Source organism: Falco punctatus (genome assembly GCF_963210335.1).
Source record: "Falco punctatus genome assembly, chromosome: 5".
Classification (NCBI taxonomy): domain Eukaryota; kingdom Metazoa; phylum Chordata; class Aves; order Falconiformes; family Falconidae; genus Falco; species Falco punctatus.
The window spans coordinates 63,457,046-63,483,821 of record NC_137584.1 but is presented as its reverse complement, the minus strand read 5'-3'; the positions used below and the strand labels follow the sequence as shown (position 1 = coordinate 63,483,821).

The following is a 26,776-nucleotide window of genomic DNA, read 5'->3' as shown; positions in this document are numbered from 1 at the left end:
GAGCTTTGGGACCCCGGGGGAGGCGGGAGCGGGCGCTGATGCCCGCCCGGGCGGCGGAGGATCCGGGCCTCAGCACCTTGGGGATGCCGGCGGAGGCCCGCGGTGCGCCGCGCAGCTGCCCGCCCCCGCCCAGCGGGAGCGCCGTGACCCCGCGCAGGTTGCGCCGGGCGGGCCGGCGGCCGCGGAGCGCAGCGCCCGAGTGCGGGGGCGCAGGGAGCCTGGGGCGCGGGGGGTGCTGCCTGCGCGCCCTCACTCCTCCCGCTGTGCAAGTCAAGATCAGTGATAAGTGGTGCTGTTTTCGGGGACAAAAAAAATTAATAAAGTCTTAACTTTTATTTACCAACAATTCGTGCCCTTATTAAAAAAAAAAAAAAAAGCACCAAACCTTAACCCAGATTACACAATTAAATGTATCAAGCCGGAGGTAGCGTGGCTGTTTGCCAGACCCATGATCCATTAACCTCTTTTAGCTCATTGTTGGTGGGCAACAACAGCATGCGATCAAATTCTTTTATTTTAAAGACAAGCCATTTTCTTTTCATAGTAAACTCCCCTCTCCTGTGTTGCAATTAGAGAGGGTCTTTTCAATAATAATAGTAATGAGAAAGAAATATACTGTGGGATTTTACCACTTCGTGTTCATTTTGGGTAAAAACACTGTGCCATGCTTAAGGTAGTATGTATAAAGGTGAACAGCAGCATATGAAAAAATCTTACTTTGTAACAAGGATTTTGGATGAGTTTACCTTCCCCATTTAATTATGTATTATTTAGACTGTGTGCCATTTAAAGTTTTAGTTCCAGTTCTTTTACAGAGAGAAACGAAGCAAAAAAACCATGAAAAAGCATAGTCTGAAAATAGGATATATACTGGGCCCTTTTGTCCTTCCATGTATTTACAGATGTATATACACATATATGCCCTTTAATCCCAATACGTTGTCTGAAGTTATATGTTTATCCATAAATGTGTGTGCACATGTACATTATATAGCTATATACCCATTATATAAATAACATACATCAAAATAATTTCAAAAAATGAGTATGAAAAAGGAGTAGTTAAAACCATTGCTCAACACCCTGCCAAGCGCCATACAGAAATGCTACTACTTGGAGAAGTCATAGAATCACTGATACAGAAAGAATATGAAAGTTGTAGCTTGCACCTGATTCTTTACACAAGCAACTTCTTTAATTGAAAGAAATCTGTGGAAAAATGAAAGTACAATGTTTTCTGGTTGGGTTTTTTTTGTTTGTTTGTTTGTTTTTTGGTGTAGGACATTTTGACATTAGGCTGTGGTCCTAACTGCCATGTGCCAAAATATTTGTTTTTGGAAAGTGCATTCAGGTAAGTTGAATCTGTCACTGCTAAATTGAGCTGTGTTTGGTCTGGGAGTGGAAGATAGTATGTGCAAAAATGATGACTGATCCCATGATTATCTGGGAAAACAGAATGGGAAAGGTGATGGGAATGATGAGTAGAGCTAGCTGGGTGACAACAGTGCATACGAGAAGCTGGTATGTTACAGGGGAAACTGGGCCTGAAAACAAATGCCATCTCATGTGTAGGAGACAGCATGAAAGAAGACCATCTCAATTCTCATAGATAAGCTGTGCTGTTAAACACATCCCATTGCTCACTGGGGGATGTGGAGTGTAGGATAACACATCCTCTCAAGACCTCCACACATTGCTTCTAAATCCTCTGTGGCTTAGGAAAAGTCCTCCGCCCAAAAAACAAACATGAAACTCCGGGAAATGTTAAAAAATCTCAGTTGACAGGACTCACCCACTTCCTAGATGATCTTTCTTTATGTGTTTATCCCAAGAAGGAAGGTTTTAAGGGTGTGTTTTGTCACCCTAACCAACTCCTCAGACATAGTCAGCTGCCACTATGCTGTTTTAGCCCAAAGACAGAAAGGCCTGAGACTGCTGGGTATTTAATGGTTTTAATCTGAGAAAATGAAATCTCAGTCTCACTTTTGTTAAGACCAGTTACAAAATCAAGAAATTACTGATACATTAGAAGAATGTTTTGAGTATGTGAGACTGCCTGGCTTCAAGAGCAGACATTTGGGATCGGAAGGAGATGTAAATCAACACTGTATAGTGTAAAATTTGGGCTATATTTCAACCAGCTGTGGCAAAAGGAGTCATTAAATACTCAAAAATGAATGAGTGCCTACTGCTACTGTAGATAGCCTGTTAAATATTGTAAGTAAGTATATTTTAGCTGGTTGCTTTTTCATTCTGTTTTCTTCACTAAGTCCAAAATGTTCTCTCCTTGCTTGAGAGCTGCCTATTGTAGTATGGGAGAGGTGTAAGGCATCACACACTGGTCTGTCTTTGCATATGTTGTATAGGATAATCACGTTGATATTAGCTGACACAAAACTGTGAATTTGTGGGCTTTCCAAGATTCCTGCCTTTCAGGTGGTACAAAAATAGCTGATACTTGTTAGCCATTATTTTAAGGAAATACAAAGTTAAGCCCTCTGTTTTTTAACAAAGGTGGGGTTTTTTCCATTCATTTCTTTTTCTACTACAAAGCGTATTATCCAACAGCTTTGTTGTGTTAATTTTTAATACTGTAACTTGAAGAAGTACGTATCATTTATTACAAACAGGCTTTGAGAAGAAAATAATAAACAAGAACTGTCATTCACTGCAAAAAAAGCAAATCCAACAGCAATAGATAAGAATAGTAAGATTTAAATGCCCAGCCTTTATTACATTTCCTATATGGTTACATTGGTTTGTAATCTCATTGACTGCTTTTAAACCAAGTGAGCTTTTTGAATACTCAAGAGAGTTTTCTAAGAAAGTCAAAATGATGGAGAAAATGACACTGATTGGTGCAAGATGGCTACTGTTCCTTACATAAAGAAAGGAACTGAGATGGTAGCTTGGAATGGTGGTGTTTTGACAAAATACGAAATTCAGATCACAAGACAACACCTGACCACTAAAAACTGTACTGTTTTGTCGCACACAGATGCATGGTCTCAGTTGTAGCTAATGGTAATAGGAATATATTCTGCCTGCAATTTCATTTTAAAATTCAAGTTTCAGTAATAATTCTGGTGATTAGAGTGTTGCTTTATTTGTCAAACATCTGGTCTGTCATAAAGGTATGTTGTTTTACGTAATTATATCCCAATTTTTCACACTTGCATTCTCTTCAATGTGAAGTGTCTCATACCCCAAGTTTTTATTAATTTATAATGGGAATAATTTATTTTTTGGGGGAAGAAACTGTACTTTTCAGTAACTTCATAAAAAGTGAAGGTGTTTATGGATCTTATGGAATTATGCAAACTCATGCACTACAAGAATAGATAAAGTTTATAAGAAATACAGCTGACATACTTCTGTTAGGTTGGAACTTGCCATCATAACCCACTAAAAACATGCTTCACTGAATCAGTAAATACTATATTTTCAAGCTGTCTGCATATTATTGACTTTTCTGTTTTCTGCAAAGCATTACATCAGGAGTCCCTTCCCCCCATTGTTTTCATACCAGAAAAATCAATTCAAATCTTAGATATACAAAGCAACAAAGGTAATCTAACCTTGATATATTTCAGAATTTATACCATCTCCTACTTTATTTTGTTGAAGCTCTGCTTTGCAGGCTTATCTGCAGCACCTGAGAGTTTTGGCAACTCTTTATAAATATACAGGAAAACATACTAAACCATAATAGGCTGTGAGGTACTTTATTTAAGATTTTAGTGAAATGTGACTGGCATGTTAAAGAGAGACTTTCACATTGGGAGAAAGAACTCCAAAGATACTAGGCTTAGTATCAAATTCTGTCTTCAAACGTCCATGCATGACTCCCTTTAAGAAGAAAAAAATTATCTGCAAAGACCTAACATTAATTTTAATAGAAGATCAATGGATATGTGCAGAGTTCTTTGGTCATTGGGCACCTATACTAGTAATTGTTTTCATGGGTTTACCATGTTTTTACTGCTCTGTCCAGTTCCAAACTAACATATAAGGCCTATTGACTTGTTTTCGATTCAGATAAGCATTAACAAAATAGCAAAGGTTTACATTTAAGAGGAATAACTCTCAGTTATTTTACTGCCCCTCCGTGGTCCTGACACTGACGTTATGTTACACTGCTTTTAGTTTCTTACCAGTTGGCTAAACTTCAGGGATTCAACGTGAAATTCTGTATGCTGGAGCTCTGCCTTGGGCTGCATGCCAACAAAAATGGCTGAGCTGTACCTGAGAATGAGACTGAGGGGCATTATTTTGTTTTATTTCTTGTCAATATATTCCTTGTAAGACTTAATTTGTTAATAACTCTAGAACCTGCAGAGACTTCTGCAGAAGAGACTTGTAAGTTGTCAGGGTGATAAGTATTAATTTAGTTGAGGACCACTTGGAATCTTCCTAAAATTCATTTAAATTTTTCCAGTTCATAAACATTTGGAAGTTCAGTTCACACGTGCTAAATAGCAGTTTGTTGGAGTTATGCAGCTAAATGCATGCATTTATCTGTTCTCCAGCCAGGTGATTCAGATGGTGCCTGGTTTTGCCTCTCCCAATGCTGTTGAAGGAGGCTGGTTCAGCTGAGAACAGGAGTGCAAGTCTTCCCTGTATTTCTTGGGATCGAGGAGCTGGCACAGATGAAGTACAGGGATTTCAATGGTAAAACATATGGGAGAAAGGTCTGAGACCTGGGAGGAACTGGTAATGAAGAGCCTTAACTCAGATGACTAACAGCTAGGCGCAGGAAGGGAACATGGGAAGAGACAACAGATCTGTCTGTGTGACAGTCAGATGGGAAAACTATGTGAGAAGCTTATAATTTTGGATGTGCTGATAAGTAAAAAGAAGAAATCTAAATACTGAAGACCGTAGCTGGCTAAGTGAAAAAAAATCAGGTGGAAAAAAGCCAGTGAAGATATGAAGATAAGAATGAAGTCCCAGAAGTGGAGGAGAGAGCAAGAGAACTTGAATAAGACGTGAAAGCAGAAAAAGAAACAGAAAAGTCTGTAATACGAGAGCATGCTGCCATGCGGATCTTGGAAATGAACCAACCATCCCGAACCTCAGCATTTCACTGTTATCAATGAATATCTGTGAAACCTGTTGGCAAAGTGTGCTCCTCTCTCTCCTCTGGTGCTGCTCTGCGCAAGGGCTGACCATCTGTTACCATTGTCAAGCTTGATGTTAGCTCTACTGACAGAAACATCTCCTGTAGGTCTAGCTTCCTGACCTCAATGATGAGTCTTGTTGGTATCAGGCCATTTCTTGAAATATTTTTATGCATCCTTCTTTGAAGAATAGAAAGAGCATGGAAAATTGAAAGGAATAGGAAGAGAGAGGAAGGAAAAGGAAAGGGAAGAAGGGACCCTCTAACTCTTATTACAATAAAGTGTTGCTGTCATGTGTTAGGCAACATCAGAACTGAAGTCTCCTTTACTAACTACTCATCTTCTCCTTCCCTACTTGTGGATATATATTATAAAGAAACAATGAAGTTTAAAATTATATAACCCCATGTACTATATTTCGGTCCATCAGTGTAGGTCATCTATCACTGCAGGAGATGAGTCCTGCTCAATGACCAAGCAGCTGTGTAATGTTTTGTTTTATTTTCATTGGCTTTTGGGCAGGTCAGACACTTTTTACCAATTTATTCAAACTCTACTGAGAAAAAATATTAATTGCATCTTAAGAGAATTTTCTCTTATACCAGTCAATATGGCATATGCATACCTCACAAATTAATATTAATTTATTTTCACAGTGCTTCCTTCGTTCCCACTGTAGAGATGAGAACTGAGACATAACAAATTAAAGGAAATGTATCCACCAATTTTGCGTGTAAATGTAAATTATCTAGGAATTAGCATTTTACTTTTTGAAAGATTATTGTGTGATCACTTCAGCTGAGAGGTGAGTGCTTCTACAAATGAGATCCAGGCTTTTGAGTAGGGCATCCAAAACAAAATACTCATAACTTGTGAGAAATATGTGAACACTTCAGTTTTGGTGGCTTTTCCAGTTTATCGCTGGAACTTCCCAGCAATGCAAGGGGATAGTGTCCTGCTCTTCATGTCACCATTTAAATGGTTTAAGAATGAAGCATTCATTGAAATGCATACTGAAATTTCTTTCACTCTATGTGTTTAAAAATTAAAAAAAAAAAAAAGCAGATAGAAAACAGATGACAGCATTATTATAAGATGTCTCACGTTATCCCCAAAGATAAGTCATCCTGTGTGCTGATGAGGAGAGGTCCTACAGAAAAAGAAAAAAATCTTCAAAATCTATGCACAAGCTAAACTGGAACCCACCTATGCTTTAGACTTAGGTCATAACTGAGTATTAGTTCTTCAAGCACAGTGAAACTCTAAATCCCAGAATAATCTGCTACTTAAAACTTTGCTGAACATTTATTTTGGAGCCAAATAGGAAAAGTTTGTCCACTGTAGAAGTGCCGGAAAATTTCCAGCTTTGAAGTCAACAGACCACTTCACTTTTGGTGCTGTTATCTCATTATTTTAAGAACTTGAAATATTGCACTTAGAGGGGGAGAAAGGATCCAAGCAGAGTGAAACTGCTTGGAATTGCTGGAGACTGGAAGCCTTTGCTTCTTTCTCCATGTTTTCTAACAACAGTGAGGCCAGGATAACCTTTCCTGTCTTCTGATTTGGAAGAAGCATTGAAGAAAATGAAATATGACCATTTCTTCCTTTACTGTCCACAGGAAACTTCTTTTGCTGAACTAAGTCTTCAGAGAATTTCAACGGAACATAAAATGTTAGTTATTTTCATATTAATTAAGTGCTGAACCTGAAAATCAAAAATCTTTAGCTTGACAAGGAGTAATTGATATAAAATAGAGGCGCTCCTTTTTCTCTGCTAAAACCCATAGGCGGGGAATTCTCTCTATGGGAAGTTTTGTGAGAATCATGAAGTGGATATTTCCTCTGAATTATCTCTTGTTGGCTAGGATCTTGTTGGCCAGGAACTGCTTTGCTGGACCAAGATAGACTATCACCTGATTCATCTGTGATCCAAAACTAGCTTAGTTAAGGTCAAGCCTGTGGGGGATAAACTAAGGACCCTGTTTTTTTCGTCATTTCTGTAACCACCAGAAATTTTATAAGTTTACCAGTTCTGTTGGAGCCACACTGCAGACTGCTGCTCTGAACTTTGCCTGAGCCATGTTTCTGTTTGAATCCACTGGTCCCGCTGACAGTGGAGAGATGCTGCAGAGCTGGGCCCTCTGCTCTTCTCTGCAAAATTCAGAAAATGTGTCACACACATTTTAGGACCCTCTCCTTGCTGATGTGTTTTCCTCCTTGAACTGTCGGTGCACGGCAAGCTCTGGACAATGGAAACAGCTGAATTTCTTTAACTCATACTCTAGGTTTATGGAAAAAAACAGTAAATGTATACAAGTCTGTGTTGAATAATGTATTTCAAGAGCTGCCTGTGAGCGTGACTGTTTACATTTACTTCCATATTTAACAGATTTTTTTGGTAACAAATCCAAACACTCAGCATCACATGCTTAGTAAATTTGCATTTCTTGATACCTGTAGCTGGCAGAAATAGAGAGAAATAAGTGGCACCTGCATTGCACGTGACATCCTATAAAGTATACATAGTCTTTCTAGATGCCATATTTAGAAGATGGTGTATAAATTAATCTTTCAATTCCAACTTTGGTAATCTGATTTTTGGTATTGTTCAATTTTCTCTGAAGTGACACACACCACTAAACATGTGTTCAGCTTTTATACATTTAGGTATTACAGAACCATGTATTACCCTTTTAGAGTAACTTAGAAGCACTGATGCCCCTGGAGTCTTGCTGTTGAGAATGGAAGGGATGTGTCATGTATCCCATTTCTTTCCTGACTCAGGCATATACCAAATAATCCAATTCATAATGGGATTAGATCTACCAAGATCTCCTTTAAAAGCTCTCTTCCTAATCTAATCCTAATCTTCCAGTAATCTAACTGGAAAGCCGCTATAAAATTTGCTTGGTGTAATGGCTAAAAGTCTTTTTCATTTCCACCTCAGTGTGTTTATGTCCATCTAGAATGATTTTTGCTTCAGTATTATCCTTTAATGAGCTCCTTCTTTTATTTATCCACTGATGTATTTATGGATCTCAATCACTTTCATCTCTGCCTCATTTTTCTGTATATTTTTCTACCAGAAAAACAGTCTCAGGCTCATCCTGAAAATTTGGCCTACTCTGTTTTCTTCCATAGCTTTCTCTGCACCTGTTCTCTTTCAAGGTTACCTTTCCCAGCCAGAAGACTCAATGCTGTAATTGCAGCTGAGGTTAAACCAGGGCCTAGTGTAATGGTACCGGTGCTTGCCTGTCCCTGACGGATTCACCTTTTGCAATACATTTTCAGTTTGCATTTGCCATTTTTATGCTGCATCATACTGTCAGTTCATTCATTCAGAGATTGACTATCACATCCCATTCCTACAACGCATTTCCATCTGATACCAGAGAACCTTTTATTATTAGCTCCATGTGCATGACCTTGCATTTCAATCTAGTCCTATTTCTGTTCATCCAGGTCTTTTGGTATTCAGTTCCAGTCTCTTCCATCCTATCTTCCACATTCATGGCATCAACAAACTGTGTTATTAGAGATCTAAAACTGTGCCAGGTTGAAGACAATAAACCAGATGAGTTCCAAAATAAAATTTTGAGGAACTTGCATAGGAACCACCTTGTTACTACCATCTGAAACATCTTTGTGTTGCTCTCCCTAAAAATGCATCTGTGCCAGTTTTACAATTTCTCTATTAATTGTAATCTTTTTTCCAGATATACTAATAGTATACCAAGTGCTACTATATCAAATATACATATCCAATGTCTAAATAGAAAAATCTCCTACATTGTCTAGAGAAAAAAATTACATTGTCAAAGAAATACATGGATAAGGAAAAATCTCGTAACAGTTCTCAAGGATAGATGGACCAGTCGTCACATTGTTTTTATTGCAATCAGAATGCTTTTTCAGCTGTTTAAAAACAAAGCAAAACAAAAATAAACCACCAAGCATATTTGTGGCTGCTTAGATATTCAATAAAGCAAAACTTATGATTTTTATTCTAGAATAGCTAAGTACTAAATGGTATGTGGGGATTCTGTGGAATCAAGGCAATCTTTTCTAATTCTTTATCTGTGGGTGACTGTAGCTTCCTCAAAAACTTACCTTTTGAGCTTAAATTTTCAATTAGTTGGGTGAACACATGGTCTTTCACTAAAATCCCGGAGTGATTCTCTCACTGATTTCAGCAGCATTAAGATTAACTAGTAGTAATCAGTAAGTCACTTTTTGAAAAAGTGACTAAATCAAATCAGGTCTCTTGTCATAACAGGAGGGAGAGAGGTCAGGGAAAAGATTAATTTCCCCAGGCATTTAACAAAAAGACCAATTGACTTTTGTTGGTTTCAAAGATCTCTAAAGAAACCGTGATACAAAGAATAGAAAAGACATAGACGTCAGTCACGACCTAACCAAGAATTATCAACAATATGCAATAATTTTATAAATATTCTCTGAAGTCCTGTAGGAAGGATAACTATGGTGGTCAGTGATTATACAATGTTCCCATAAGATCTTTTTACCAATTAATTATGCTTATCAGAACACACTTTTCATAAAATGTAGGGTATATGTTGTTCCCTACCCATTTCCATTACATTTTCTGTCAACATAATTCATATATCTGTTTTTCTTTTGTGACTGATCATGTATATTGCAAAGAGTTTGAAATGGATTATTAAAACATTTATGTATGTTGTATAATTTCTTTTGTATACAGCTGCATGAACTGCCAGCATTACAAATGTTAAAGAGGTGGTGTAGGTTTTTGTTTCCCCATAGCTCCAGCTCTCTTTTGTATCTTTATATGTATATTTCCCAGAAAGAAACAAATGTTCTCATATTCAGTCTAAATATGCATTTTAGCAGGCATAAATTGTGCTTATTCTTGTCAGAGCAAAATTAGATATTAATCCAATGCCAAACAGAGTTTACAAGAATATAATTCAGACACCAGATTGCAAAGTGCTTTTAAGTACTCCTGCACTATTTCCCTGAAGAGATTGGTCTCTTAACACACTGGAGAAGAGCTATAGAATGCACAGTGGAAATATGGAGAATATTTCTTCCCTGTTAATTTATTATGGCAAATTGACATAATGAAGGATGACAAATAGGTCTTTTTTTTTCATCCACACAGCACTTCCCATTAAAATGTGAATGTTTTCTGTATGAGTGTCAAGAGTAACACATTTAATTACACAAAAGCTCTGTGTCATACATTGTGAATGTAATATGGAGCACAAGAGAAAATGTACTTTGTATTACTGAGTAAAGTGTTAAAGGGGTACCAGAGGTCTATACTTTAAAAGCCAGCCTCTGCTGTGTTTGAACTCATTGAAAAAATAATATTTTTTCTTCTTCTAAAATGTGCCAGTTAAAAAAATTATAGAAAGATTTTGTCTTGAGCTTTTCCTCTGTCCTGTAGGGTTGAACTTGATGCTGCCATTACAAATTAGAGATTGGTATACTGAAATATCTGTACTTTATATATAACAATAATATGTTCTGTGTAATATAATAGTATGTAAGCATATATATCTGTTGAAATATATATAAACTATTCATTGTTCTCTCTATAAACATATAATGTGTAAATATTAATAAACATATAGTAAAATGTAGCAATTCAAATCTTCACTGAATTTAATGGAAGTGAAATGGACATGAATTTGACCTTGTTAATTTTAATTCCTTATCTGGAGGTTCACTACGAAACATCATAACTTTCCATGTAACTTGTCTAAAAGAAAAGTGATAGTCATGAGCATTTCTCATTCAGTAAAAAGCACCTCTATAAAGAGCTTTGTATTAGTAAATTATAGCCAAAAAAAAAGAAGCATGTCTTTTTCATGCTATATGCTATTACAGGTATTTGATATGTATCCTTTATCAGCAAGCCTAATAGAAACAGAGTCAAAATATAAGCAAGAGTTCAATAGTTAAAAAATGGTTAGTGTTGTTAATTAAAAATTTTCTTATTTGATTTTTGGGGCATCAGTTCTGGGTAAGTCCAAGAGAAAATGAAAGTTACCATACAAAATGCAACAAAGATAGATCTCTGTGAACTTTGATATAAATGCAGTCTTGAAAAAAACACTGAACACAGAATAAATTAAATGTACTCATCTGCAGTTTGTTTACTTCTGCATGACACTTCCATATGTTTCCATTTTTTGTTTCCTTTTCTTTCTATATCAAAGAATAAGAAAACAAAATCAGTCGGTTTGTTTTCTTTTTTGTCTAAGCAAAGGTTTTTGTAAAGGGTACTGGGACTTCAAAAAACATACCTACTTGCAGGTTAGTGAGCTCACGGAACATTCACTGAGTCTAAGACCATCTTAGGCCAATTGTTCGTAGAAAGAAATTTTGTTACAATGGAGGGAGCATTACTGATCTGTTTTTGTTTGTTTGTTTGTTTGTTGTTGTTGGTTTTTTGTACTGGAGAATTTTTGCCCCAGATTCAGGAGTTTTTACCCTCTCAAATTATTTCTAGCTACTTCTTATGTTTTGCTTCCCTGACAAGGGAGAAGAAGCTGTATTGCAGTGACAACATCGCAAACTTATGAGCACAACTTTAATTGCTGCCTTAATCTAAATGGGATGTGTTCACAGGTCTTGCTAATGGTCTGATTTGTATCTGAAGTCTGTTCTGAGGCATTTTTCCATCATGCTCCTTCTCCTTTGTCTTCTTTAGATTAAAGAATCTCAATAATTTAAATGTTTATAGGGCATTACTACTTTGTAAACTAGTTAGCTTCAGTGAAACCAAAGCTAACATCACAGTACTTGCAAACCAAGTGTTACTTAAAAGCTTTTTTTTTTTATTCCTTGCATGCACAAGTTTATACATAATTTAAAGAATTACCTGAATGCCTGCCTTCCAAGTACGCAAACATCAGCATTGTTTTATTTTAAAGAATAAAATTACCTTATCTCAAAGAATCAAGCTGTTAGAAAACTTTGCCATCCACCAAGATCCACTAGCTTGGAAGTTTATCAGAGAGTGGAAGGTTTGGCTAAACAAAATGGGCAAACTTGATGGATCTGAAGTCACTATTTTCTTTCAGCAGTTATTTCTGTTTCTTTGCAGAAACCAACCTTTTTGTGTTTCACTGTTCAGGGTCTTTTATTTAAAATGCTTTGTCATGCTTGTCTGCTATAAGACCCTCAGTTTTGAGTGCTGAGCCTTTGTAGTTCATAAACCTGGATTTATGTTATAATTTTCTTTGAAGTCATCACACAAATTGATATCTTTTAGTTTAATGCAATTTAATAATACAAATCCTATAGATCAGTAGTTATTATTCACTTCTTTTGTGTGTCCAGATCATCTTTTAGAGCCTACATGTAGGGGTTTTCACTGGATCTGAGGATATTCACTGAACGTGCTACTACCCAACAGGAAAAGTCTATCTGAACGGCTTTAGCAATCTCTGTAAAATACTGGGATCAGGTTCATGCCATGAAACCACAGACAGCATTTGAGGCTGTGCCAGTGTTTGAAGGTCAGAAAATCTGGGGTTACAAACCCAAGGAGAATGGAGTAACCCATCCTACCTACCGACGTGGAGCCACACAGCCAGGGACATGTCAGCTATGAGGGAAGCAGTCAGTTAAGGATGACTGTGAATGAAGTCTACTCATTAAAAGGGTTTCTGATGACTTCTCATGGGCAGGGTGTCCTTCATGAAATGAAATAATCTTGTTATGAGAGTGTGTTGCCCAGCACTTCCGAGACTGAGGGGAACATTTGCCAGCAGGGTGAGAGGCTGAGTGGGTGAGCTGAAGTTCTTGAATAGCCAGGCGTGAGGATGGTTGTACAGCTTGTCAAGGCACTGTTCAGCTGAGAAAGGCTGTCAGAGAGCACCTGAGAGAGAAATTCTGCATTTATGATCCATATAACAGAAGGGTGGTTTTGTCCCCACTGTTTCTTGACAAGTTAACAACAAATCTTGAATGGTTTTATTCTGTGTAATTAACACAAAGAACAAAGGGTGTTAATTCAGTGGTGTGTACTGCTACAGTAAGATATATAAGGCTTAGGCAGAAATGGCAGTGTGGAAAGACACTGATACCCTTGAACACGCAGCAGCTACCTAACCCCATATATCAATAAGCCCACGTAGCTGCTGCTGCTAGGTCAGACAAATCTGAAGGTGTTCTCTTACAGCCTGAATGAAGAGCAGCAATGGTCTCTGTAAAATTTGCTTACATTTATTTTTTTTAATAAAAATATTTGTTCATAACTGATGGAATTGGTCAGTCTATTATGTTTGTGTCATATTGTGCCCTTTTATGTGTCTTTCACTTTGTATCTGTTCACTCCTTCAATATTTAGTACCATCGTATGAAAGTATTATAGTAACACAACAATCAAGGCAGAAAGCAAGCTTTTGAAACATAGTGGCAGGCACAATAAATACTTATTTTTCACATTAAGTCTCATATGTCTTCTTGAAATAATTATATACAGTTTTCACCTAAGGACATGATATGCTGCTGAAATAAGTCCACAAGGGCTTGTTGTAGATGGTATTTTTGTGGCTTGTTTCCTTATGCTTTTGTCATTCTGCACTTGATTTAGAAAGAGATTCATGGAAAGTCATAATTATTTTAAGAAGGCAGCAGGGAAAGTGTTCTTTCACCACGTCTATAAATCTTTACTTATGCTCTACAGAGAACTCTGCTCCCCATATCTGCTTTAACAGCATGAGAGGAGTATATCATAATGCCTTGAGTTGTCAGAGCTTCGGTAATCTTTATAATATGAGATCACAAGTGGAGACAATTTCATTGTAATAATCCTGGCAACAAAGAAAAAAGGATACCAATTCACCTGGCACACTGAAGATAGCAAGGATGTATTCTCTCATAGAGTCAAGATATGCGTGGGATTGGAACGTGTGTGTATATATATGCATGTGTGGACACATGCTAGTAAATCTGACACTTAGAAAAGGAGATGACTACTGAAAATGTGGACTATTTTTGGGATAATATTTCTGGAGGAAAGCAGAATGTAAAACTTGCTCCCCTCAGAATGGTAAATAACTGCCTTTCAGAAGAAGAAAAACTGTTTTTCCTGATGAAGTCCACAGCAGATAGCAGCTTGGGCTATTGCTTTTCATTCTCCTAAACACACCCTTTGAAAGAGAATATTCCTTTCCTTTTTCTCTTCTGCAAGGAACTATCCCTTTTTAAGGTGTACAGCCCATCAGAGAAAAAGTGTAGTTGCAGTGGTTAAGCATGTACACAGACTTCTTGCGGAGGTTAGGGAATCTTTTTCACTGGAAATTTGGAGAGCGGTGCAAGGAAGCAATTGTTAGGATTTTTTCAGGCACAGATAATTCTGCTTTGGATAGCAGTTAGGCTAAAATATTTTCTATGGTCTTCCTCTCTCTCTATATATATATATGTATTTTAAGCTCCCTATGAGATCATGATGGTAAGCAAAACCACCTTATAGCTATTAATCAAAACCACTTTGTTTTAAGAGCATCATTGCCTCTGTTTATGTAAAGTCACCTTATGGTTATTTGTAAGGAATTAGTTGTCCAAAAATGGATATCTCAAGGACCTGTCTATAGTCCTAGTGGCTGCTTTGCAAGATAGGTGTGTTGCACAGTAAATACTGTACTCTGAATGCATATTAATGATACGAGGTCAGAATGAAGGAAAAGAACATGATTCTGACATGCAGACATTTCATTTTCATACATTATTTTAAAAAATGGCAGATCTAAAAGATAATAAAAAAATCTAGAAAAAGGTAAGAAAGATAAAAATAGTGTCAGTCAGAGAAACACCTGGAGTGCAAATATATTTTTGATGGGTTCCAGTCTACAATTTTCAGACATGTAAAAAAAATTGGATATGTCTTAGTGGTTTTGTAAAGAAGCTTTATCCATTGCTATAGCAGATATTTAATGTATACCACTCTCTCCCCTTTTTTTTTTTTTCCTTAGCAGTATGACTAAGAAAAATTAAGTTCTATCTCACTTTTGCCTCATCATTTTTTTTTATTCTTTAAATACGAAAAACATGTATAGTATAAGTATGTATCCTTCCTGAATGAAAAGTCTGCAATGAAAACTCTTTTATTTACACTGGGGTGAAATCTAGGTATATTCTTTAATATTGGTCTTTCATAATGGTCTTGCAACTGAAAAGAAAAAATTACATGTAGGACATTTATTCTGCAGATTAATTCACTTACTATTTTTGTTACCTCAATAAAATATAAAGAAGTAATAATTTTGCTGAAGCACGGTATACTTAACTTGAAAGTTTAGGAAAAATTGTAATTTTTTGGTTATTAATGCCCTCTTTGTCAACTGAAAAATAGACTTTCTTTGCAAAAGGTGCACACAAAAAAAATTATTTTTCCAACAAATTTTATATAAAAATTGAAGTATTTCTAATGATTTCCTGATGCCAGGCATAAATATGCTGTGTATAGTTTATGTATATTTAAATTAAGAAAAGACTATTATGACTGTCAAAAACACTAAATATGTATCTAAAGTCACTGAGTGAAAAGTATTAATTTTGTTATTTTTCCTCTCCTAAATTTCAGAAGTTTTCCAAAATCTCAGTAGAAAAAGGAACAGCTGTTATGGTCCTCCATGATTGTGCAGCTTTGATGCATCAAAACCCATATGAGTTTCTATCACGTAAAATAACTTTGCCCAGTTAATACCTAACTCAACTCCTGCCAAGACACGGAATTCGTCTCCAGAGACACTGATTGATTGACATAAAAAAAAAAAAAAAAGAAAGAAGCACCCAACATCAGAATAGAGCACAAATATGGTTTTGTGAGAGCCTTTTTTAATGTATGTAGTAGGGTTTTGCTAAACAATCTTATTAATAGTTTTAGTTTCCAGCAATGTGCAGGTAGAGGTGTTGGTGCCACTGGCCAAAGGCACTAGGATTTCTGATATCTAGCCAAGTATACGATTGCCACAAACTTGGGAGAACCTGCTTTTGTAAGACTGTTGCTACTCCCTACCAGCCTAATTTGTATTACTGGTTCTGTAATCCTCCTCCTGTTATTGTCAATGACTTAGTTCAGACCTGGTCACCTTTGAGATTATGAAGATGTCCTAAGGTGTTAAGCAATGTTTGTTAGCATTACAAATATTCTAGGTGAACCGGGTCATTCTTCCATGTTCATTAAAGATCACCATGAGATTCATTGTATCTCATTTAAAACATTACTTATATCAGACTTCAGTAGGTTCAGACATGAAGTTTTCTTCTTTTCTCTAGATGCCAGCCTCACAAAGAACAGAGACAACTGGAAACCTCACAGGTCTAAGTCTGCGTAGTTAAGACTGAATTAGCAGCTTATATCAGCCTTAGCCCTGCTGAAGACAACAGGTAGAGTCAAATCAACCCACCTGAGGATTCTGATGTAGCTGACATTCCAGTTACTTCTCATACTCCGGATAGATGCACCAAAGAAATATTTGTTCATTACGGTTCAAAATCGTTATTAAAACAGATCACTTGCCAAAGTTAATGAGAATTGCATTTGTCTAAGGACTACATCCATGTCACATGTGTAGGACTATGATATTTCCATCTGCTTTCAATTCTTAGTACTCAGCTTCCAAAAAGAATCAAACTTTGCAATATATTTTCCTTAACATCTATCTATGTGATGTTTTTCTTAATTAAAAAAGTACAACCCAATTATATTTTGTATGTGTGGGTAGTTGAATACATAAACAGTAGAGAAAAAGCGTGTATTCAACCATAACAGGCTTTCAAAGCACATTCACAGAAACAAACATCGTATGTCATGATTTTTTTAAATTTTTTTTTGTTTTAAAGTGACATGCCAAGCTGTTCAAACTTAGTTTTTAATTCCTCTGGTAGTAAGATAGCTGCTATGTTAGCTAGTTCTCCCATATAGGTGATTTAGACAAGATTAGAGTTTGGTGCATTCAAAACAGAATTGACAACCAGTTCAGAGAGAGGAAGAGTGGTTTTCTAATATGAAAAATTGTCTGCTTCCTCAAATTTTACCAGTCATGTCATGTTACATTAGACAGACTAATAGAACATTAGCTGTGTAATGAAACATGACTGCTAAAATGTAAAAGAGAATGCATTTTCAGATTGGCTAGTCCTGTTGAAAGTGATAGCTTGCGTCTAATCTGCAATGCTTGTAGATATTATGCAAACCAGCTGTTTGTGAATTCCAGATTGTTTGGAAATTGGAAGAAGTGTCAGATACATTATTAACTTCTCAAAACATTTCTGTATCTTACTTTTGGTTTCTAGATAAAAGGAATTTTTTTGAGAAACATAATTCTAAGTTATTTTCATTTAACTTTCAACAGTTTTTCTTAGATCCTTTGGGCCAGAACTTCAATTGAATTAAAAGGGGTTTTGTTTTACTGAAGTCAACAGAGCTTCAGGCACTTAAACAATTTTAAATCCAGTCTGGTTTACAGAGGTGCAACTGAATAATTTTTTACAGTACTTAACAGTGCAGTAGTTCATATATTATGAGATGTTTCATTGCAACTGAAATATTTCATAGAAACTCTTTGCAGAAATTTTATCAGAAAAGTGGAAGGCAGAGATTTTAATTTCAGATTATTGAAAGGAAGGATCTGACACTTGAACTTCAAGGTGTGAGGTGTCTTCTCTAACCACTGACTTGCCAGATATTTTGAAGCATGCTAGATGGTCTCCTCTCTTCCGTGACAGATTTCAAAAGCTTTTCATTCCTCTCCTTTTTCAACTGCTAGTAAACAAGAGCAAGTTTGAGACCCCTGATGGTTTTTTATGTGCTATAACTGTGGTTTTCAACCATATCTCACAGCAAGCCAAACCTGCTGTTTCAAAACCTGAACGTTCCTAATATTTGGCCTTTGCAGTACTAGTGCTTGTCACAACAATGCTCTGCATCATGCAGGAAGCCCCTAGAACTTGATGACATTCATGAATTGCATTTTGTGTCTGGAAAGGGGGAACAAAATGGTTGGCATCTCATAATGGACCCTTAAAAACTAGGCAATAGATTTATGTTTTGACTATGTTGAATAACATTGACACAATAAATGATGAAAATAACCCCAGCAGTGGGAATGTTAGATTAATTTGCTTACTAGAAAGAACATTAAAAAAAGGAAAGATTACATATATGGAAATGCACATCTAGAGAAAGTCAGGAGATGCAAACTATAATGCTATCAAATCAATCTACTCATTATGTCCTTTACATTTAATATTTAGAAAAGTGATTCTACTTTCAAGCACTTCAGTTTACTCAGAGTGCTGCCATTTTATTAAGATATGTGTGCTAGACAAACATAGCTTCCTCTGAAATCCCTAGGAATAGTCAATCTCATAAACAGCAACTTAGAACGGGGCGGGGGGGGGGGGGGGGGGGGGGGAATCCACCAAGATAAAAAGAGATTGATTTTTGCAACACTGATTGAAGATGAACATTTAGAAGGAAAACAGAACAGACTGAGTCTATGAACTGTTATGTATGTATTTTTTTTGTGAAAGTTTCTCATTTATTATTACTGTGCAATTACAGTCTTACATACCTATACCAACCATAACTTAGCATCAGTGTAGATGAATTGCCAGTGCTTGGTTTCCTCTGAGCAGAAAATGCCAAACTGCAGAGCTGAATTATATTATCAAGCAATGTAAAAGTTTAGCTCTTCTGCCTTTATTCGCATCTTGGGAATCATATTGCTAAATCCTCACATGGTATCTTGAAAGAGCATCCCTTTATGATTAGATTTTTTTCCTGCATATACTTTTTATTTAAATTGAAGACGTCTCTGCTTAACTTACATTTTTAATAGCAGTGAAATCCTTTGGGTTCTTATTAGATGGAATATGAACACAAAATTCTCTCATCTGCTCTGCTGTACAGATCTTTTATTTGCAGGGTAAAAAACCTCTTTTATATTTGCAGTTGTGGTTACAGGCTGATATACTGATGTCTTTAAATTGCCAAAATGACCAATTTTTATACATGCAGTTGAAGTCACAGTCAAACAAGCAAAAAATGAGAGAAGAAATTAGTGTATGGTTTCTTTGGATACTGGTATGAAGTTCTGCACTTGCTTTTGGAATTTGTGTTCACAGAACAGATCTTTCTCCAAGTTCTGGTATCAGAGTTTTTTCTTTTTGTGAAAGTTTTGCATTGATCTTAGCAGAAGCATTGCACTGGAAACAGATCCAGAAGCAGGACTAAACTAGCCATCAGACTGTGTTCAGGACATAGATACTGTAGTTGTAAAGAGAATTTTATTGTAAAAAGATAGCTCCAAAAGACTGCATGCCTGTCATTACTTCCAGCAAGACAATTTGTTTACAACTTCTCAATATAGATTTAATCATGGAAGGCTTTTAAATATACAAAAGCAGAATTTGGAACTGTATTGTCAGGGCAGATCATTAAAGCAGAGAAAGCCAAGAAGGAAACCCATTATAGACGTTGTCTAACTATCAACTTATGATGCTGACCAGAAATTGGCTAACTATGATGTCTAGACTTAGTGAGAGCTACAGACACCTGTCACTGATAAAACAGAAAAATGAAGAAGGAAAAAAAGTGATACTGGAAAAAAAGAAGTAAGAATCATCAAGTTATTAAGCCATGTAATTACAGAATCTATTTTCCACATTATTATTATTATTATTATCATCATCACGACAACGATTACTACTACTACTACTACTACTATTGCTACACAGGTAGATGCACACGCATTTTAGTTACAGGGGATTCCATTGTGGGATTACTAATGAAATATGCAGTGATTTTTGTGGGAGTGCAACATCTTACAAATCACTATGCAATATACAGATAGTCTTTCTCACTGCAGGCAATAAAATAAAACAAAAGCAAATATAAAAAATCTAGGCTATATAATTGAAGTTCCTCTTCATTATTCTGACATTAACTAGCCTCAGGCCTTAGAATCTGCTCTATTGTAATAAATCATTAAGATTTTAGTTGGACCAAGGAGAAGATAACACCTCGTACTTTGTCGTTTGCAAGATTTTACCAAAATAACATCTGCTGTCTTAGATTGTGGATGATTTAATTTTTAAACACTTGTTCCCAACCTTTAATTTTCTGCAAAACAACCACATAAATTATTAATTCATCTATATTTCCTCAAGGCAAGCTAGACTTAAGGTCCTTCATAAATATTTAAGAATTCTACTGCAAAATAAACAAAAACTTTCACTTAACTTTTAATTGCAAGTCCCAACAACCAGCAACAGCATCATCAGTAACAGTAAAGAGAAAGATTTCAGGTAGAAGCGTGTGTTTGTGGAAGGATCCAGCCTTTTCAGCTTGTGGAAATTCAGTATGCTTTGCACCAAGTTTACAAAACATGCATTTCTCTAGCAATAAACACCATAAAAAAAGGGCCAGTGTTCAAATCTAATCACGTCTTGACTTGAAAGGCTCTCTGCTGGTTCCCAGGAGCATGAAGTGCAATACACTTGCACACTTGTGCATACGCTTTTTCAAGGAAGACATGTCGATATTAATATGTTGTACTCTCCAGGCCCAACTCTGAGTTGTTGTTTAATTCTGGCACTGGATCTGAGGTGTGAAAGCAGTCTCAAGCTTCCAGGACAGCCTAACATAATTCCAGCTGCCAACTTATCCCCTTTGCCCAAAGGAATTGTTCTAATAACCGATCACTGCTTTTGCTATAACTCACCCCCTCATCAGGACAGTCCTCACCTGCTGGATAAAACAGCTTTCCAGACTCTTCGGAGTGGTGCAGAGATCACAGCAAAATTAAGATTGGGGTCCTGTGAATGAAAAAAAATTAGCTATAACCTTTTTTATATAGTATTTTCATTTTGTAAAAAGTGGGCTGTTCCATAAAATTTGTCAGGATTTTTTGCCTAATTGCACATGAGAAAAATACTTTAGAAACAAATGTAAAAGTTTTCATGTTTCATGCTTTGAAATAGATCTAATATTTTGAAAATATTTATTAGTTGAGTTTATATATTTAGGCATAAAAATCTTCTTTAGAAACTTTTTTTTTACCCTCTAAGATGTAATCAGTGAATTGATTTTGAAGGTTCAGGTCATACCTCGGTTCATTTAAGAAATAATTTTATTGAGACAGTAACTAAATAAAAGGTTCAGTCATTATTCCAAAGGAAGGAAAATAAAAAAATATTCTGCCATAAAATACAAAATCTCAGTGTGAGCATTTCAGTTTTCCTCTAGAAATGTAATAACATTATTCCCCTAAAAGGTAATACTTGATAAAAATCCAAGCCTGTGTAAAAGTGAAGAATAGTCTGCACAGTATGGAAGAGCTTCAGCTGTAACTGCTTTTCCTCTTTTCTTTCTCTTCCAGTCCCAAGCAGATCATTTTGGCCACTGTTACTCACAGGTATGGGTTTACCAGGTCTGACTACTTTTATCTTTCCAGTGCTAATTCCAAGGAAGTACACAGAATACAGGGATGTGAGAGTGGAGTAAGGGAGATTTAAAACAGGCCCCTGAAAGTGTTCCTCCTGTCTTGCCATATGGATATTGATTTCTCTCCCTCAGGCTGAATATAATTGCCTGCTCTAATTTAGCATTGATCTACCCACCCAAGTTTCTTAAAGCACTGCACAGGCATCAATTAAATTGTTCCTAATACCACCTTTGTGAAGTAGGATAGCTATAATTATTCACACTTAGAAGATGGTGAGGGGTGAAAAGTGATTTGTCCTGAACTATGCAGTGAAACAAGCCAGGATTAAAGCGTGAGACAATTACGCTGTGCCATGTGCCTGTTATCAGATCATTCAGAGTTTTTCTAAAGGCAAAATATTTGCTCATCTAATGTTTTGGGAATCCGGTGACATACTTGGTTAGATAATGACTGTACTACAGCTGCTGCGGATTATATCAGGTATGCCTTTGCCTTGACTTCCCTCCTTTCTGGGATTTTCCCACTGTCTTATTTTTTGTCGTTTTCTTCTACCCACTCCACTTAAAATGTAAGAGGCTTTTATTTCATATGCTTCAGCTCTTGGCACTTGATTGTTGTTTTGTTCCCTGATAAGAACTTTTATGCATTATTGCATGCAAGAAATAACACCTCTTGCTGCTGAGGATGACAAACATGGTTTTGCCACTCTGCTTTTTAGTGTCATTTTATTTATTAGTTCAAGAGAAATCAGCTAGGGTGCTAATGAGGAGAAAAAAGTACAAAGTATTTCATCTGTACACCCAAGAGTCCAGAAATATTACAAGTCCTAGCGTATCTACTGGGAAAACCCAATGCAAAAGCAACGCATGGGTTAAATAATTCTTTGAATCAGATAGTAACAATAAACCAAAGTTGGACTGGATATCAGATTGAATCTAGCCAGCTTCTCTATGCAATATCTGATTTGTAGTCAATGAAGAGATAAACACAAACAAAAAACCCTCAAGGCTTGTAACCTGCACAAGGGCAAACATTTATAGATATGTTCAAATGTAAGGTAGACATAACCTTTAACCTGCTGATTCCAGCTTTATCTGAGAGAAAAATAAAATCATATTGGTATTGGAAAGCTGTACAATATGTACAAACTTTAATTGTCAGCTAGGCTATGCTACTCAATGCTTACACAGAGAAACCACAGGAAGGTCAATAACACAGTTCTTATTTGACCTGCTTTTGCTACACTGCTTGACTTGAACCATATAAGTCTTTGCATTTTGGGGCAAGAATTTCCTGTTTCAAAGAATGCCCTCTGGGCTGCACTTAGATCCCTGGATTAGCTTTAAACGTTTATAATATGATCCAAGTTGCTTTAGGCTTCACTGTTAACATTCTAGGAAATTAGGGATGTGGAGTATAAACTCCTTAAGTTGTTTCTTCTGAAGCACACGTTTTTCAGAATAGAGGATGCAGGAGAGATTAAGATTCACTCTTACCTCCTGATGAAGCCAGATGATGAAAATTAGGCAGCATTTCCTTGCTCTGCCCTTACAAATATGCAATGCATGAAAAAAAAAAAAAGGTGTGTTTTTTTTTGTTTTGGATTTTTTTTTGTGTGTGTATGTGGTTTGGTTTTAAACAGGACCTAGTGACACAGTCTTCTTCCAAGAGACTTTAGTGTGAAGAGATGTTTGTGCCTAGCTGAGGCCTTCCCATGAAGGTAATGACGTACAAATAATCAAAGAGATCGAGGACAAAAATTTTTATTCCCTCCACTATACTCACAAATATATGCTCTCTGTATGTCTCTTATCTATATGATGACATATTCTACTGTAAAGTCTGTAATCTACTCTATTCCTTCCAAGTGATGGGCCTTGGGGCAAACCGTCCCGCTTGCCTACTGTTAGTCTACATGTACAGCCTGACAAAACTGCATTCTGCCACAAATATTATTTTCATACTCTTACCAACACTACAACACAGGGAATCGTGTCTGACACTGAACAGAGAAAATATAAACCTATCACAATCTGTCAGCATTGACTGCATTTTAAGCTCTCCTGGAAAAACATCTGAGTCCCAAGCTGCACAATTACCATGAAGCTCCAGCTCTTAGTGAAGCCATTTCTAGGAGTCTGTGCCACTTCTCCATGGCTCCAGCACCACCCAAAGAGAGGAGAAAGCTTTTCCACCACACGCTGACTTCCTTGTCTGTGTTGACACTGCCTATTCCCTTCTCCAGGCATGTGGAGCTGGTACTGCCCTTCCACAGATGCTGCTGTCCCACCTACCCTGAAGCCTGCAGTGCAGGCAACCTCTACATCAGGGGTCCTCAAGCTTTTTAACCAGGGGGCCGGCGCGGATGCAGTGGCAGGCAGTCATCTGCGGCTGCTTGGTTTCCCCCCAACCCCCGGCGGGGGTGTCTGTAAATACCGGGGGCTGGATTGAGGACCCTGGGGGCCGTATCCAGCCCGCGGGCCGTAGTTTGAGGACCCCTGCTTTAAAGTAAGCGGAGTAGAAGAGTCAGTATTACACATGAATTTGTCATATTGAAATATTACTTTTGCTGTGATTTTTTTCCCCTCAAGTAACAGTGAGGTTTGGGAATATATATTGTCAGTGCTCAAATAACATGTTTTGTTTATATGCTATTTAAAAAGGGCTCTGTGTCTGTAAGTGCAATTAAGAAAGAACTGAGATAATTGGTATTGTTATTTTTACATTTGTAGAATGAAATGGGGTACTTTCACTTGTATATGCATATCTATCCATACATGCAAAAGGGAAGAACGAATAACTAAAACGTAGCAAGTACTTTGTAGAAATAGCAGCAAAGAATCTTTAAGAATCTTCAGCTTTATGGTGTTGTCCGGGAAGTAAGGCAGATAATAGCTTTCTCTGATAAAAGTTCCCCAGATGAAAAAAAGCATTTAACAGCAGCAATACCTGAAGTCCATACTGTGCAACTTCAAGCACCACCTGAGCTGGGGAACAGTTGGACATATTCATAAGGGCTTTTTGATAACCCCAGGGCATAATGTGTACTCTGATCATTTCCAAGAAATAGGAATGCTTTTCATATGCATGACCTACTATGCATTTTAACTGGGAAAGCCAAGGTACTTATCAAGATAGCACTGAGAGGTGGCAGAGCAACTTGAACAGTACAAGATAGAAATTCTCAGCCAGTGGGTGGCAAAAGAAAATGGAATAATGCTGACGGGTGTAAACTGATACATTTCAGTTACAGCCTCCTGATTGTGTGCAATAGGACATTGGGAGACACCTGGACTGCTAATGCTGATAATCCTTATTGCCACCCCCACACAACCCCTGTCCCCTGCCATCAGAGTTGCTTGATTTTCCTTTCAGTATCCTTTCATATTGAATGTAACAGTGCTTTGTGCAAAAACATTCAGAACTGCTTTAAGATGAAACAGCTGTGAATGACAAGAATTTTCCTTGTCTGTTTACAAAAGAACAATCGTTAGATTGTGAATCATGTGACCCCAATAATCTGTTTAAATGAAGACAGGTATTTTTCAGGCATCCGGAGTCATGGTTTCCTTTTATATAATTTCTCCTTTGTCAGATTTTGTTTTATTTTCTCCATGATCTGAACAAGCTAAAAATAACTCAAGGATGATGCACTATCCTTAGTTTGTAGACTTTTAAGTTTAAAGTAAGTTCTCTTTCTTATACCTTCTCAAGACCAAACAAAACAGGAACTAGATTAGGCTTAGATCTGAAGGTTTTTATATGATCTCAGAGGGATTTTTTGGAAAGAAGGCAAGTATTTGATGGATAGAAAGAGATGGCCTTTCCTAAATTTTCTTTCCTTCAGTCTTAGTACAGTGTAATGAAAATATTTCACTAAGACTGTTTGCAAACTTCAGCAGCACATTTTAGCTGCTTTGGACTATTTCTCTAAATCAAAATTAGTCAGAAAGTCAACCCCCTGACCATTTGCCAGTTATTTCAGATTTACAGTTCTTTTGTTTTGGTGTGAACTACAGCAGCTCATAGCCACCTGAAAGAACAGATAAATTTGATCCTTCACACTTTCTTATGTGTCTCTAAATTAATCAAAAGTACCTCAGTACTATGCCAGTATCAGTGGCAACAAGAGGAGATCAGATTTAAAGTTGCTTTCAACTTCATACACGTGCACTTGCACATCTAAACTATAAATACACAGACATCTCTCGACATATATATGATTGCTAGCTTTACTTGCCTCTCAATAAACTAAGGTTGTTTTTAAAACACCTCTGTGTTATCTGATAATGTATGGTGTTTGCCGCAGTTTGTATTAAGTGTGAGTTAATCTCTCACAAAACAATGTTTTATCAAGTCTCAAGGTTGGCTGTAGGACACACCATTTTAGCTTATATCACACAGGAGATCAGTTATTTCCCATTGTGATTCCCAATTGGCATCTTGCAGTGAGCTTGTTTACTGCTCTGCAGCAGAATGGATTGTCTGTCGTTAAGTACAAAAAAGCTGCATAAAAATAGTGTTAAGTCTCTGGCTTAAGCTGACAAATTCTAGAGAAGTCTAAATTAAAGATGAAGTATCAGAACAGCACTTGTTATGTGCAGTAATATTACCTTGGAATGGGAAAGGAAGACAGGGCAGGCGATAGCTTTTGTCTAGCCATTACCATGACAGTCTTTCAGTTGGATTCAGAATAGTAAGATCTTTTAAAAGGCCTTTGGTTTTCCTTTTGAAGAAAACAGTTTGAACACAACAGTGGGCCAGTACTTGTAGGCCAGCTTTTGGGCCAATTACAATTTGGAATGGTTAAGTTATAAGAAGAATAGTATTTTTAATGGATATGTTGTTGACTGAGCAACCAGACAGTGCCTTTATAATATAGACAAGATGATAAAATCAGTTCTTCAGGAGAACTGCAAACCTTGACTTCAGGAGTATTGGATTGACTGGTTTACAAGGCACTGGTATAAGTAGTCCACACACACACACAAAAAAAATCCAGCATAAAGAAACTTTTGCTTTCTCTGTGTCAACAGAATCCTTAAAGACTTTCAGTGAGATAAATAAAATTTAGACAAACAATAAACAAGCAAGGATGCCAAAAACAAAACCAAAAAGGTATGTATTCTGGTTGCTGAGACAAGATGGAAATAGAAGAACAGATAGATGGGTGACAGGGGAAAAAGCGTTTTTCCAGAATGGTGG

The 26,776-nt window shown here is 36.8% G+C and overlaps 1 long non-coding RNA gene across 1 annotated transcript; it reads left to right on the top strand.

Annotated features, from left to right (window-relative positions):
- Positions 1 to 17: 17 nt before the first annotated feature.
- On the top strand, positions 18 to 26,551 carry LOC308064767. The gene is made up of 2 exons (XR_013928519.1): positions 18 to 4,315; positions 4,356 to 26,551. It is a non-coding gene; the product is annotated as an uncharacterized lncRNA (long non-coding RNA).
- Positions 26,552 to 26,776: the final 225 nt, after the last annotated feature.